The following is an 18,364-nucleotide window of genomic DNA, read 5'->3' as shown; positions in this document are numbered from 1 at the left end:
CTAACTTTTAAGTGGCAAAATACACAAACGTGAAATGCTCGGTTAATTAAAAATAAAAAATACCTCGAAAATTACAGAAACTCAATTTATGACTTCATTGCTCCGGGCGATTTCTGTAACAGGCGAATATAACCCGGAACCACGGTCACTAAAAAAGACCGTGCCGGAACTATACGTCTTCAATGTAATCACAGTGACTAAACCGTGATGTAATTGATCTCAGTTCGCTATGTTGAATAATCTGTTTTTAAATATACCCAGAGGATTACAATGTTCTGTAAACACACTCTGTGCCAGGTGCTGATAACGAGAAACTAATTAACACTAGACATTATGCATCGCCACTCCCCAATAAACAAGGATTATCTTGCAGCCCAGCCGCAAGTCATGGGCCTTTAAATGGGTATTACGTGGTTTGGAGTCTTTCGACAAACTTCGACATGAACTGCGCATGTGCAGAACAGGAGAAACAAACATCGCGTCGGGCGTAAGAAGAGTTCCTATCGAAATTTCTGATATATATTTTTCTGCGGAAGAATGGGCAGACTTGGCCATGGTTGGGAATGAACTGGCTATTTTTCACCAGTCATTTTGTATATGTGGTGTTGAAGAAACAGAAAGCATGATTGCATGTGCCGACAACGACTGCACAGTGACATGGTTTCATTGCGAGTGTGCAGGATTGACAGCAAAAACTTAGCCGATGCACTGTTCAGCGTCCTACCATCGCACCAATAGTCGCGATTTTCGACAACCGCTCGCCGTCGCTCGCCAGATTTGTCAGTGGTTTTCAAAAGCCGAGAATGCAAAGATTCTATAAAAAGAATCCTGTGGATCATATAAAAAAACGTGTTTCAGAGCTGACTGGTCAGAGAGCATAAAGTATGGTCAATTTTCAACTACAAGCGGGATCCAATGTCCAAGTGTCCAGTTTCCGGTTTGTAGGTCAGATCACTAAGGCGTTGTAAAAGTAACCACATTAGCCGTACAGTTGCCGTCACCCGTACTCGAAAAATGGCCGATCCTGGCGACGCTCCTTAATAAAATACCCGGTCAGTTCGTCTACAAGGGAATCTTGTACGGCGACTATGTCCGTAAAGAGATACTAGAAAACCCAGCCAGCGTAGACGTAAGAAAAGATGACGTGTTTGTGGTGACGTACCCAAAAGCAGGCAAGTGATTGCTATGTGTCACACACGTTCACGAGTAAACGGTAACTTTATATTCCATTTTACCAATGTCATATATTTCAACTACGTACATTATTATGTTATTATGTTTCATAATACATGATTGGATAGTCGTCTGTATTCACGTGCAGTTCAATATCGCAGCATGAGTGAGCCCTAGTCTATTATGATAACACAACTGGAATATAGACTGTCAACTCTTTCCAGGTCAATCCACCGACTTTCACACACCGATACCAGGAGTGTAGTGCGGAAAGTGTTAAATCCATTTTTAATCGTAGATATATTACTGGTACATAGGAACACGTGGGACAGTTTTTTTTATTACGATTTAAATTTACATCGTTGTTTTTTTTTAAATTCGTGGATATGTGTATTTAAATCGCCAATACAACATATTATCATTCATGTATGCACGTCACCATGCACCAGTCATTATTTTCTAAACATGCCTGACACGTTGGACCAGTCTATACCACTACTTCTATGCACGTCAGGAGGAAGTAGTTTACACGAACGTAATCGGGGCAAGTGATTATATTGGTCCATTGCCATGCAAGCGAAACTCCTGTAAAACGTATAAAATTTATTTTAAAATCACACCTGAAATGCATTTTATGCTTGAGAAAATTGCCTAAACACAGTTTATGAATTTCGTCGTTCACTATCTTCTCCCTAATCGGCCCGGCACTGCTAGCATGTGCGGTAAAACTACCCTGAGACGCCCCAGTTGTGATGTCATCTAGCAGTCGTACGAAAACCAGGGCAGGCTCGAGGAGCCCGTTGCACCCCGAGGCGACGACGGAACGCACTCCTGGTTACACCAGTCATTGTTGTTCCATATCTGCACGTGACATTGCACAAGTCATTATATAGATACACGTCACGTTACACCAGCCATTAGCATTATCAACAACTATGTCTGATTAGTTATAAACTATGTATGATTACTTATTCCTCAGCTCCTGAGAGCGAGGTTATTTGTAGATATGTTGGCGATCGCCGCTGTGTCTGCGGAAGTACTATGAGAGATTGCATGATGGAAGTGAAAAGTCTTTTTATTCAGTAAGATAATTTTAGAAAAGTGAAAACTAGAGTGACTGTGAAATAAAGGTTGGTTTTAAATATAAAATACCATGGAATCTGGATGAAATAATGAAAGGAAATTGAACGGGTATGAAAGGGCATTAAATGTGGCAAGAATTCAGAATCCGGGGGGGTCAAAATACGTCACAATACATCCATCATCATCCATCGGCTGTCAACAACTATGGATGCGGTAAAATTCTTGATTTACAGTTTGCGTGAATGGCCGGGGATAAAAATCATGCCAATTCTGTGCTTCAGTAACAGTATTTGCTGCTTTTTTGTGCAATGGAAATTAATTCAAGAAATGCTGTCAAAGGACATTTCCTTCTAGTAAACAAAACAACCCTGGGATGTTTATCTTGAGAAATTGAGAAGACGAAAATCTATTGTCGTTGTTGTGAAATTATTAATATTAAGAAATTAATAGTAAATGGTAGACTCCCTTTTGAATAACATCAACCAGTCTAACCTGGTTAACAACAATGAAATTCTAACTGCAAGGCAATTAGGACAAATTAATAAAAATATACAAACATCATTTATATCAACTTGGAAAAGTGAATTACAAAACTACAATCAATCAAAACAAAATGAAATATAAATAAATTAAGAACATACAGAGAATTAAAAAAAAAATGTGCTTTTAAAACCTAGCTTGTTACCTTGAAAAATATTGAGATACGCCAAAATTTAAATAATTCCACCTCAGTGACCATAACTTGAAAAATGAGACTGACAGACACAACGGAATATTCCTTGCTAATAGTTCATGTAACCTTTGTGATCAGAATGAAGTAGAAGATGAGCACACCTAATGATGTCATGCAAAAGTTATACCCCCGATAGAAATGTCTTATTTGAAATGGCAAAAACCAAAATTTGTCACCAAAGACACAATTCATAGTCTTGCTAAACAACAGTGGTCTAACACTCCCTGTAGCAAGGTACCTAAAGAAGTGTTTTGAAATAAGACAGCAACCCCAGTGACAATTTTCTTTCCCAGTTAAGTTTTGCATTTTTTCTATTTTTTTATTGTATAATAATTTAGTCTTAATATTTTCTTTCTCTGTTACAGTAATGTATTAGCTTAGTTTTTTGTATGTTTTTATTTTATTTTATTTATTTAATTGTTTTAACCTTTTATTCTTTCTTAAACATTTGCAGCCATTGCCAATCCTACCGGGGAATGTGCAAGTGTTAATAAAATTAATATTATTTAAGTAATGACCCCGCACATTAGTGATTGGCTTTGGATAGTTGAAGAGATTTTTAAATGGGCTACTCGATAGAAGTATTCGCCGTGACTCGAGAGCTGTCATTCGGGTTTATACAACGCTTACATGTTACTGTCAGGAAAGTTTAAGTCTTGTTTGTATTTGCACAATATGAAAGAGGAGTTTATTGTCAGAATGTACTAGTATATGGGTGGTTGTATGCATATTGAACTATACACAATTTGAATTATGTCACCAAACTGTACGTTTTGACAACTCGTATGAAATTGTAAGATTATATTTCTGATATACTCGAATCTCTGCACTGTGCTTTTTATAAATGTTATGGTTTGGTTAATAATTTCCTGGAAACTGTGCAGAAAATCACAGACTTTCATTATTTTTTGTTCATAGTTTTTTCTAAATTTCAGTTTGTATTGTTCATAATTATTTACAGTAATAACACTTTTTTTCTGTTGTGAAATCATTTCCAGTTATTATGATTGTGTAAATGACAGCTTTGTCCCACACAATAAGACATGTATGGATATGTGCAAGTATGTTCCATTGGGTTAATAGGCCACTTCTTTATATCCCACAATGTCTGGTAATTCTAACTAACTACTATTTCGCAAAATTTTCGTAGCCTTGTTTCTACTCCCATATTGTCCTTAATAGTGAAGGTTAATGCAGATATATGTAAATTGCACAGAGGTAACACTACAATACATTTCCCTTTACATTCCCTGGTAATACACAACAGCCTTTGTGCTGAGGCGGTTATGGTTCACAGCCATCACCAGTTCTCTTGTATACTAGTATGTTTGTTGTTAAATATGCACAACATGGACGCAGGAAATTATGACCCTGATTCTCAATAATGGAGATTTCGAAGGTAACAAGAAGACACTTCTACAAATTCTGTCACCATTTATGGAATTCTACGTAAAAAATAATTTTATGTGAGTAGTGATTGTCATATATATATATATATATATATATATATATATATATATATATATATATAACATATTTACGATTAATGTTGGGAGATGGGTCCATAGCGTTGTATTACTAATTTTATGCAAATTCCACATATGTTGCGCAAAAATTGCGTCATTATATGAATGCGTGTTTGTGGCCGTGCACGGACATAAATTAAGAACGAGACAAAAATTAATGAATTTATTTGAACCCTTATGATCATGATCGCTTCTGTTGAAGTTTTAATTATTTAGTGAATTGATATGCAAAATTAACCGTCAACATCGGATAAGTCTATCTGCCATGTGCTACATTTGTAGCGTTCACGCACAGCTCCCAGACACGAGATAAGAGGTCAAATACCTTAGCCCGTGCACAGTCCCTCTATCCCTGTGGCCCGTGCTAGGAAAACGTGCAAAGGGCAAAGAGTTGCTATGTACACATACAATCTGTACCGTTTTGAAAACCCGGTCCAGATCATAGCACGGGCTAACGAAGTGTGCGTGAACGCTTACCTCGGACTAAACGCCTCAAACGCCATGATCGTATTCAATTTGGAATATTTTATATTATATTCATTTCTGCTTGCCATTTCCGACATGACAATCAAAGCGAACACACATAGATTGTTCTCGGAAAAAATGAACTGATGATGAGACTCTGTTCTACTTCTTGTTATTCTGCAATCTACACTTTCTGAATTTGCTTTGGTATTATTTTATAACCGTAAAACTAAAATGTATATCTTCCTAGTTACTGTACTAGTAATCATAGTTAAAATGACTGAATGTCTTTGTAAATTCTCAGCAAGTTTGCGCATTCCTTGGCCCTTGCTTACCACAGTTTCCTCCCGTGTGTGAACGCATTTGAGTATATAAGATATGCAAACACATGGAATTAGCTAAAATCTTAGCCCGTACTTCGAGTAGCGTGAACACTACTAATAGACTGTCAATATCGAATCAGTCAAAATACGTTGTTGGTCATTTATCCGGGAGATTCAGATTTATTTAAATATTTACTTTTTTCACAGCATGAAATCAATTTCCTTTCTATATTCGTACACAATTGGTTTATTGATTCCAAAGTCGTGGGAAAAGTACATTCCAATACCCCCTTATGCAATGCTTCAACTAGCGGATGGATTGTCGCATATAATACAAATGCCGTCTCCAATACTCATAAAGTCACACTTGCAGGTAAAGTTTTTCCCGCCTCAAGCGTTGAAAAATAATAAGGTTTGTAACAGTGTTGTTAAGTGTGTGTGTACATTTAGTTTGTATGTTGTAATATTTTCCAGAATAGATAAATCATGATCAATTTGTTTGCATCTCACCGCTAGGTGTCACCCTCGCACTCAAGTTTCAGAAATAATTGCATGGTGAAATTTAGTCGGTGAAATTCGCTAAAAAATCTCTCTCACGGTAAAAGTTTTTTGACATGATCAGTGTCGTAGATTTTCAAAACTCAGGTGTTTGTGAACATAGGCACTGTATTCAAGATAGGCTTTATTGGTCGCAGCAAAGCGCCTGTTCATATTTTATGTAAATAAGCAATCCATTTCACACGCGTTGTGTACGTCTCTATGAGTCCCATATCGAACAGGACGCGGCGTGACGACCACCGCATGTCAAAAGAGCCGACGCTCATAAACAAAGCCTTGCAATAAAAGTTGCAAGTCAAGATTGTTAATAATGACCAAACTTATAGTTCACAATGCTGTACGTTTCAGTTATTAGTTATCAGTCATTAACAGTCAATTTAACTTATTACAATCACTAGTAGTCAATATAATGACTAGTAACGGACAATGCAAGATATAACAATTACTAGTAATGGCCAATGTAACATATTACAGTTACTAGTGACGGTAATGCAACACATTGAAATTACTAGTAATATTGCAAATGACGATCAATACAATGTATTACAATTATTAGGCAATACAACTTATTTCAATCACTAGTAACGGTCAATTTATCTTGTTGCAATTACTACTAACAATGTAGCATATTACAATTTCTACAGTAACTGGTAATGCAACATATAACATTCACTAGTAACGTCTAGTAAATTTTAACAATCATTTAACCTTACTACTATTGAGTTTACGTTATATAAGTGGTATTTATTAGTCTTATAACAGTTGCATGTTTTTTTTCAAACAGATAGTCTACGTTGCAAGAAATCCCAAAGACACGTGTGTTTCCTTCTACCATTTCTACCGAAGTACGGCACAACAGGGATTTTAGAAAGGTCCTTGGGCACAATTTTTACAGATGTTTATAAATGGGCAAGGTAAACTATTTTAAACTGCTACATATTCATAAGCAGACTGTAAACTGCCACAGTTGTATTCATATGTAGGTTGTAAACTGTTACCGATGTATTCATATGCTGACTGTACACTGATGCAGTTGTATTCATATTCAGATTATAAATTGACACAGTTGTATTCATATGCAGATTGTAAACTGCTGCAGTTGTATTCATATGCAGATTGTAAACTGATGCAGTTGTATTCATATCAAAATAAAAACTTCACTATTTTTGCAACTTTTAATCGGGGGATTTATAGATAGTATATTTAAGGTATAGTGAAAGGGCTTTTGCATTACCTCACATTTAATGGACACAATAATGACCAAACGTATAGTTCACAAAGCTGCACGTTTCAGTTATTAGTTACCAGTCATTAGCGTATGTAATATATTACAGTTACTAGTGACGGTAATGCAACACATTGAAATTGCTAGTAATATTGTAAATGACGATCAATGCAATGTATTGAAATTATTAGGCAATACAACTTATTTCAATTACTAGTAACATTGCAACATATTACAATTTCTACAGTAAAAACAGTACATTTTTTTAACAATCATTTAACCTTACTACTATTGAGTTTACGTTATATAAGTGGTATTTATTAGACTCATAACAGTTGCATGTTTTTTTCAAACAGATAGTCTACGTTGCAAGAAATCCCAAAGACACGTGTGTTTCCTTCTACCATTTCTACCGAAGTACGGCACAACATGGATTTTAGAAAGGTCCTTGGGCACAATTTTTACGGATGTTCATAAATGGGCAAGGTAAACTATTTTAAATTGCTACAGATGCAGATTGTAAACTGCCACAGCTGTATTCATATACAGATTACAAACTGCTACAGCTGTATTCATATGCAGACTGTAAACTGCTGCAGCTGTATTCATATGCAGACTGTAAACTGCTGCAGCTGTATTCATATGCAGACTGTAAACTGCTATAGTTGTATTCATATGCAGACTGTAAACCGCTACAGATGTATTCATATGCAGATTGTAAACTGCTACAGATTTATTCATATGCAGACTGTAAACTGCTACAGTTGTATTCATATGCAGATTGTAAACAGCCACAGTTAAATTCATATGCAGATTGTAAACTACTACAGATGTATTCATATTCAAATTGTAAGCTGCTACAGATGTATTTATATGCAGATTGCAAACTGCTAATATATATTCATATGCAGATTGTAAACTGCTACAGTTGTATTCATATGCAGATTGTAAACTGCTACAGTTGTATTCATATGCAGATTGTAAACTGCTACAGTTGTATTCATATGCAGATTGTAAACTGCTACAGCTGTATTCATATGCAGACCGTAAACTGCTACAGCTGTATTCATATGTAGATTGTAAACTACTACAGCTGTATTCATATGTAGAATGTAAACTACTACAGCTGTATTCATATGCATATTGTAAACTGCTACAGCTGTATTCATATGTAGATTGTAAACTACTACAGCTGTATTCATATGCAGACTGTAAACTGCTACAGTTGTATTCATATGTAGATTGTAAACTGCCACAGCCGTATTCATATGTAGATTGTAAACGGCTACAGTTGTATTCATATGCAGATTGTAAACTACTATAGATGTATTTATATTCAGATTGTAAACTGCTATAGCTGTATTCATATGCAAAATCGAAACTGCTACAGATGTATTCATATTCAAATTGAATTGTAAACTGCTACAGCTGTATTCATATGTAGATTGTAAACTGCTACAGTTGTATTCATATGCAGACTGTAAACTGCTGCAGCTGTATTCATGTGCAGACTGGAAACTGCTACAGTTGTATTCATATTCAAATTGTAAACTACAACAGTTGCATTCATATGCAGACTTTAAACTGCTGCAGTTGTTTTCATATGTAGACTGCAAACTGCTACAGTTGAATACATACTTAGCATGTAATACCTCATGTGAGCTGTAAATCCATTATCTCGCATGTCGTGGTTTGTCTTTTTCTTGTCATATTATATTATTTCATGGTAATACGTATTATCACATTTTCAGTTGCATTTGGTGATTATTTTGATCACGTGATTGGATGGTGGAATGAAAAAGACAGAAATAATGTGTTGTACTTATTCTATGAAGACATGAAAAAAGTGAGTAGTTTTGTGTTATTATGCAGCTATTTTGAATTATTACGGCCATTTTTGATTCATCAAATGAACAATTTTATCATACTTCGTCAAAGCATTTTGCATTACAACAGAAATAGTGATTCTGAAATAATTTCAGTTTGATACATTTTAACATGGAGGGTCTTTCTGTAGTTTGTATCATTCTAGGTGTATCGTTCGTATGACGGCCAATACAATGCAACAAAAAGTGTTTCATTTTCTGTTTGTGGTTGTCGCCCTCTACAGGGGAATCTCAATCTGAAGGCAGCGCGTGCAACTTTACGTCAGTTATAATATGTACTACATAGATACTGTCCTATTGGTCAGTCACAATATTTGATCGACTATATTAGGAACCGTTGATCATCAAAACTGGAAAAAAATTAAAGTGCAAAATTTTGAAAAGTACAAGTTCAGTTTCCATTTGTACATGTACAATATTTTACGTTCACATTTGTCCGTTTCTAGTTCCACCAGTGTTTGAGTGACACACTTAATATGAAATAAATTCGTATCCCCTCTCTCCCAAATCGAACAACTTACGTTTCCCAAGCGCCAGATGAAATAACCCTTAATACCAGCGTGCGCATGGAAATGCTAGATTGTGATATCGTCCACTGAATGAATGTAGCTAAACAGAATCTGATTAAAATAATGGTTTTACCACATTTTTATAGATATATTTAAATATGTGCTTATTTTACTGTACTGTACGATTCATCCTATTAACATTTCACCATGTTTGATTGCACATAGGATCCCCATGATGCAGTGCGTAAGATGGCTGCCTTTGTTGAAAGGCCGATTTCTGAAGAATTAGTAGATGCTATAGTACGCCATACGTCAGTTAAAAATATGCAAACTAACAGTGCAACTAATGCGGATGTTAACAGGGCGTTTTTGGACTCTAAAATAAGTCCATTTATTAGAAAAGGTAAATAAAACTGATTTACTCATTCACCTCATTGATGAGGTCGAAGGAAATGAGCATATAAATTTGTTGTTGCATTCTGGGTATGTTTTCTAATCGAATATTGCAATAGTGTCAATATATCTTCCATCATTTTTTGTCATGATTCATTTATTCCAGGAGTCATACATCAGTTAAGAATATGCAAACTAACAGTGCAACTAATTTTGATGTTTGCAGGCCGTTTTTAGACTCTAAAATAAGTCCATTTATTAGAAAAGGTGAACAAAACTTATTTACTCATTTTTACAACACCTCAATGACAAGATCAGGAGAAATTGGCATGTCAATTTGTTGCATTCTGGGTATGTTTTCTAATCGAATATTGGAATAAAGACAATATATCTTCCATCAATTTTTATCATGATTCATTTATTCCAGGAGTCGTTGGTGATTGGGAGAATTACTTCACTGTTGCTCAAAATGATGAGTTTGATAGAATATACGAAAATAGGATGAAAGACACTGATTTGAAGATTGAATGGTGATGACTTTGCATAGTGATGGGACTGACCTCCGAATACTGATGATATTTAACTTTTCGATTGTTATGGCATTTAATTTATGAGTTTGCTTTTTATTTCGTGACAGTATCCAACAATTTGTGATTTAATTTTCAATCCGCAAGCAAGCATGCTTTTAATTTCAGTTTATTTAGATTTGTATGACGGGCTTTGCTTTTAATTTGTAAATTTGTAAATTTCATGACATTTGCTCAGATATGTCTTATTCATGTTGCTTACAATTATTCATTTCGATATAATACATAGAGAGTTACGTGTTAGTGTTAACTGTTTCAGAATACTCGATCAATTGATGGCACACACAGTAGTCAGTGAATACACTTCACTCGTATACAGCACTTTCCATCTGCTTCGTCAACAAACAACACAATACAGCACCTCACCTGCACTGTACAATCAGCCCTAATCCACTCACACACTCAGTACGCCCACCAGGTGCGCATAGTCCACGCGCTAACCGCTCGCCCACGTAGTCCACCACAGCGATGCTTCCCCGCCAAAGCACTCTACTCCAGAGGCCAAATCTAACAATGTTCGTCCTGTTGCACCGCATGGGAAGGGGTTTGATGATTTCATGTCATGGCCATTTTGGTCAGCGACAAAAAAAGCTATGCTGTAAAGGTGCACCCTTGATAGAATTGTAATAATCTGTAGTGAAAAATTCAAAAATAGATGTTTTTAGTCCTACACATTGCTAATGATCACACATGTTCAACCCTCTGAATGCCAATGTATTTTTTACCAAAAGCTAGGAGTAAATTCAGTGAAAATTACAGAAACTGAACAATTTTACTCAAATTTGAATGAACAAATTAGCATTCAAAGGGTTAGCGAAACACATTTTACACATATGAATTATACAATGCCTGACAGTCTAATTATAATTTGATTGTAAATGATATCACATTAATATATTCGATAAACACATTTATGACTAATGGTGCGTTACACTATAAATATATGACAGTGCGTTCAACGATGAAATGCGCCCTCACCCAGACAACACCCCACCAACCATCCGACCCAATCACCACTGAATATTACATCGTGTATGGTTGCATCACTAGCACTGATACTCACATGAGTGACAAAGTCAATCATTCATCACACGTTGACACGTGTGGAATAATGATGGCATGACCTGTCTATCAACTCAATATTCAAGCATACTCAGTTCAACACCGGAGATGAAATTCAATGATATGCCATAGTGAGGTATACTCGAATAGTTTTAATTTTTTTATTATTTTAGAAAGTTATGCAATATATTTCTAGATGTTGATGACGTCACGTTCAATTAACGTACAACAGATTAGGGTGCATATATGCTATATATGCTATTATCTCATAATGTACTTGGTTGTTATTAATATAAATGTACAGACTACTCTTACCGGTATTATTTATTCATGGAGCGTGACTACTGACGTCATAAGGCACTGGTATCTTCAAGTATCGTTTGATTAATACTGCAGTTATAAGAACAATCTCTTTTGAAAACGAAGACTAGTACTCGAAAACAATATATACGACTTAGTAAATAAATAAATGGCTAGCTGCCTCTTTGGTTTAACGTACATGATATTGCAAGTCTTTTCGTGGAAGTATATATTACACTGTGCTGTCTATCAACTAATGTGACAATATACGAATATATGATTGGCACCACTGTTTGAAACGACATAGTATGTCAGTCAAAACATAACGCGTACATACAAGCCAAACAGAACAATGAAGACAATGTTCTCGACTCAATTACATTTCAATCGGTAAATTATTTGCTATATTCATTGCAATTGTAATTACAAAATATTTCAGTCAAAACGAAAGAGATATAGACTTTGTTGGGAGGTGCAAAGGTTTACAAAACGTGTACCGAGGGTCAGACCTTAGACCTAGAAATCAAACCCAGAACGTATTTCTTGGAACTACCACTCATCACATCGACATCGAACACGAGAGCTATTAGTAACCGTGAAGGTACTTGCTATAGATAACACTCTGCCCGTATCGTCCCACACCGCACACGCATCCACCCCGGCGCGCTCAGTCTGCAACGCGCTACCCGTTAATCAACGCCATCCCTCACGATTTCATGCGATGGTCTAATTCGTCAGCCTCGGAAAAGGTATGCTGTAGAGGTAAACCTATGATAGAGATGACACAAAAATAGTTAATAATAATGTTAAGCCCTGTATATTGCCAAAATTTCATTTGCATATAAGCAAGCACAATAGTTTAACGAAGTAATTTTCGCATATAGCACTTATGTTTTTAATTACAGACAAATCAATTATAATTTTACTTTTAAATAATATCACCATTATGTATCTGATATAAATGGTGTGTTACACAAAAATTATATGAGTGAAAGTTCAACAGTATTGCTTTTCATTAAACGAAATGAACTCACACGCCCATCATTGAATATTTCATCGTGTATGGTTGCATCACTCGCACTGATATTCACATGAGTGACAATGTCAATCATTCATTACCCGTTGATACACATGGAATAATGATGACGTGTCTATCAATTCACTGTTCAAGCAAACGTAGTTTAACACCAGATATTAAATAATTGTATGACATAGTATGGGGTTATTACGAAAACATCGCTTGTAACATAACTTTAGAACGAGTTTTATTAAACGCCGGAAACGCCGTTCACTATCTTGTTTTTTACGTCAAAAATATATTGAATCTTGATACCAAACCACCGATGGTTCGGCAGCATCGTATATATTCCTAAATACCTACCTACTGGGATTAGAAAATAACAGAATCTAAAAAAAAAATATCAACAGACTCCCAACGAAATCGACACAAAAATAACCGACGTACAATCTTCCTACTAAACGTTTGCACAAACACCTGCAACTGAAACATTAATATGGTGATGGTTAAAAAAACGTTTTATTCTGTTATCATCGTTATCAGCGGTTGTACTTCACTAGATGAACACAAAGCGAGAGTCAGTTGATAAATCTTGTACTAACTCAATATGTACTGCATGTCAACAAGGCAGGTAAAGATGCGCCCATAGAAGTTTTGCAGTTCAACGCCTCCATTTAGCAAACAGCAATCCAAAGTAGTCAGAAAGTGGAACATCAGCGGGTGTCACTCGAGCTGTTGTAACGAATGCTAGAGTGTGTTTACTAGACTGAACATTCCATCATCAACATACACTGGTAGTTGAATATGGGATAGTGTTGACGCACCGTGAATCAGCTATAAACGGTTTGCAAACTCTTTATTGAATTAGATATACTGGTTCGCTTTTATAGAGCCTGTCCTAGACCACCACTTGGTGTATTGGAAGCTGCAATTCACATTTGATATATAGTGAATACGACCATTGGCATCGATAAGTTGAAGATATGATGCAACACCATATCCGGCATATCATTGACATAAACTTCAGATGCTGAATCTCACTTCGCTGCTGGGATGAACAGAGGAGACATCTTGGAAGCTTTATATGAAGTATGCAGTACACCAGTCAAGGTAGACATTGGTATCCCACTATCCATACCATCATATGAAGTTTCGATTTTAGGCTCTACAGCGCTACAGCGGCCGTCTTGTTTGCTTGGAATACGTACTATTTTATATGCTGTTCGAAATATTAGTTTTTTTCCAAAATATTTTCAGCGTTTTTTTTGTCTACATGATATTGCTAGGGATGTGAAGGAGACATCATATGCATTTTGACTAAATATAAGATGTAACTATTTTTTCGAGCGACATCCTCATCCTGCTTACTACAATATGTAAAGCAGGAAACCTCATTATGGTATATTTCTCTGTACACACTCATGTCACACCGCTGTACTGGAAATCATTTCATAATTTCTAATGATCAATTTTCATAGCTGCGTCTTTACTTTCATCGCCAATCGTGTTCGCTGCACTATTTAAACCACATATTACATTCACCCATGACATTTGCCAACGTAACTTGAAGACTGAACACAGCGACCAAGAAGACCAATCAGCTAGTATTCGGAAGTAGAATACCATCAATATATGCCATCTCTCCTTCACCTCGCGAGCTGGCAGGTATACATGCAGGGCCATTCAATCGATGATGGTCGCTGGGTCTAACGTAACAGACTAGGGTGTTCAGACCATGACTTTATGGGTTATATATGTGTGCAGAATATATTTTGCATATTGTTTTTGACGTCAGAGAATCACATTTTACATGTCTATCTATTCACTGTGAATGCGCATTCACCACGTGCTATTTCAAGTAAAATGTAATCAGCTATTTTATTCGTCCGTAATTTGTACAAAGATCTTATTTTTTGGAAGCGTATAAAGCATTTCTCACATTAAAAGTCGTAATTCGCACGCCATTTCCATTTTAAATTCTTAAACATAGATTAAATGAAAAATTTAAACACAAAATGTAAGAGGTAAAACTCCTGGTTGTTCTCGAATAACCTCACCTGATATGACATTAATACCCCCAGATAATGACCGCACAATACAAATACTGTGACGTTTAGTTAAATATTCTAAAACTATGAGTGAGGGAGACCCAGGGATTTGCCACAAACAGGTAATCAATTTATCCTATATATATCACCATTGTTCAGTGAAAGTAGATCAACTCTATAACCTACCAAAGCCGGTTCTTGAATATAGTGGCATCTTCCAGCATAGCAGACATGGTAGATGGATAGGGTAAATGTTTCACAACAAACGTGAACCAAAGCTTTGATCTGGTATTTAGTGGGAAAACACAGCACAGCACAAATGTATATCTTACAATGTTATACAAGTGCGCTCCACCTTGTATGCATGTTGACATATTCATATATTGGATTGACATACAAGTACACTACACCTTATATGCATGTTAACATATTCATATATTGGATTGACATACAAGTACACTCCACCTTATATGCATGTTAACATATTCATATATTGGATTGACATACAAGTACACTCTACCTTATATGCATGTTAACATATTCATATATTGGATTGACATACAAGTACACTCCACCTTATATGCATGTTAACATATTCATATATTGGATTGACATACAAGTACACTACACCTTATATGCATGTTAACATATTCATATATTGGATTGACATACAAGTACACTACACCTTATATGCATGTTAACATATTCATATATTGCATTGACATACGAGTACACTCCACCTTATATTCATGTTAACATATTCATATATTGGATTGACATACAAGTACACTCCACCTTATATGCATGTTAACATATTCATATATTGGATTGACATACAAGTACACTACACCTTATATGCATGTTAACATATTCATATATTGGATTGACATACAAGTATACTCCACCTTATGCATGTTAACATATTCATATATTGGATTGACATACAAGTATACTCCACCTTATGCATGTTAACATATTCATATATTGGATTGACATACAAGTACATTCCACCTTATATGCATGTTAACATATTCATATATTGGATTGACATACAAGTACACTCCACCTTATATGCATGTTAACATATTCATATATTGGATTGACATACAAGTACACTCCACCTTATATTCATGTTAACATATTCATATATTGGATTGATATACAAGTACACTCCACCTTATATTCATGTTAACATATTCATATATTGGATTGACATACAAGTACACTACACCTTATATGCATGTTAACATATTCATATATTGGATTGACATACAAGTACACTACACATTATATGCATGTTAACATATTCATATATTGGATTGACATACAATTACACTACACATTATATGCATGTTAACATATTCATATATTGGATTGACATACAAGTACACTACACCTTATATTCATGTTAACATATTCATATATTGGATTGACATACAAGTACACTCCACCTTATATTCATGTTAACATATTCATATATTGGATTGATATACAAGTACACTCCACCTTATATTCATGTTAACATATTCATATATTGGATTGACATACAAGTACACTACACCTTATATGCATGTTAACATATTCATATATTGGATTGACATACAAGTACACTACACATTATATGCATGTTAACATATTCATATATTGGATTGACATACAAGTATACTCCACCTTATATGCATGTTAACCTATTCATATATTGGATTGACATACAAGTACACTACACCTTATATACATGTTAACATATTCATATATTGGATTGACATACAAGTACACTACACCTTATATGCATGTTAACATATTCATATATTGGATTGACATACAAGTACACTCTACCTTATATGCATGTTAACATATTCATATATTGGATTGACACACAAGTACACTCCATCTTATATGCATGTTAACATATTCATATATTGGATTGACACACAAGTACACTCCACCTTATATGCATGTTAACATATTCATATATTGGATTGACATACAAGTACACTCCACCTTATATGCATGTTAACATATTCATATATTGGATTGACATACAAGTACACTCCACCTTATATTCATGTTAACATATTCATATATTGGATTGACATACAAGTACACTCCACCTTATATTCATGTTAACATATTCATATATTGGATTGACATACAAGTACACTACACCTTATATGCATGTTAACATATTCATATATTGGATTGACATACAAGTACACTACACCTTATATGCATGTTAACATATTCATATATTTGATTGACATACAAGTACACTCTACCTTATATGCATGTTAACATATTCATATATTGGATTGACACACAAGTACACTCCATCTTATATGCATGTTAACATATTCATATATTGGATTGACACACAAGTACACTCCATCTTATATGCATGTTAACATATTCATATATTGGATTGACACACAAGTACACTCCACCTTATATGCATGTTAACATATTCATATATTGGATTGACATACAAGTACACTCCACCTTATATGCATGTTAACATATTCATATATTGGATTGACATACAAGTACACTCCACCTTATATTCATGTTAACATATTCATATATTGGATTGACATACAAGTACACTCCACCTTATATTCATGTTAACATATTCATATATTGGATTTACATACAAGTACGCTCCACCTTATATGCATGTTAACATATTCATATATTGGATTGACATACAAGGACGCTCCACATTATATGCATGTTAACATATTCATATATTGGATTGACATACAAGTACACTACACCTTATATTCATGTTAACATATTCATATATTGGATTGACATACAAGGACGCTCCACATTATATGCATGTTGACATATTCATATATTGGATTGACACACAAGTACACTACACATTATATGCATGTTAACATATTCATATATTGGATTGACATACAAGTACGCTCCACCTTATATGCATGTTAACATATTCATATATTGGATTGACACACAAGTACACTCCACCTTATATTCATGTTAACATATTCATATATTGGATTGACACACATGTACACTACACATTATATGCATGTTAACATATTCATATATTGGATTGACACACATGTACACTACACATTATATGCATGTTAACATATTCATATATTGGATTGACACACAAGTACACTCCATCTTATATGCATGTTAACATATTCATATATTGGATTGACATACAAGTACACTCCACCTTATATGCATGTTAACATATTCATATATTAGATTGACACACAAGTACACTCCACCTTATATTCATGTTAACATATTCATATATTGGATTGACATACAAGTACACTCCACCTTATATTCATGTTAACATATTCATATATTGGATTGACACACAAGTACACTCCACCTTATATGCATGTTAACATATTCATATATTGGATTGACATACAAGTACACTCCACCTTATATTCATGTTAACATATTCATATATTGGATTGACATACAA

General features: G+C 34.9%; 1 pseudogene; it reads left to right on the top strand.

Moving 5' to 3' along the window:
* The first annotated feature begins 5,640 nt into the window (after positions 1-5,640).
* LOC144349922 (sulfotransferase 1C2-like) lies at positions 5,641-10,408 on the top strand (annotated as a pseudogene).
* Positions 10,409-18,364: the final 7,956 nt, after the last annotated feature.

Source organism: Saccoglossus kowalevskii, chromosome 15 (genome assembly GCF_978046115.1).
Source record: "Saccoglossus kowalevskii chromosome 15, keSacKowa6.1, whole genome shotgun sequence".
Taxonomy (NCBI): domain Eukaryota; kingdom Metazoa; phylum Hemichordata; class Enteropneusta; family Harrimaniidae; genus Saccoglossus; species Saccoglossus kowalevskii.
This window is presented reverse-complemented; position numbering and strand designations above follow the sequence as displayed.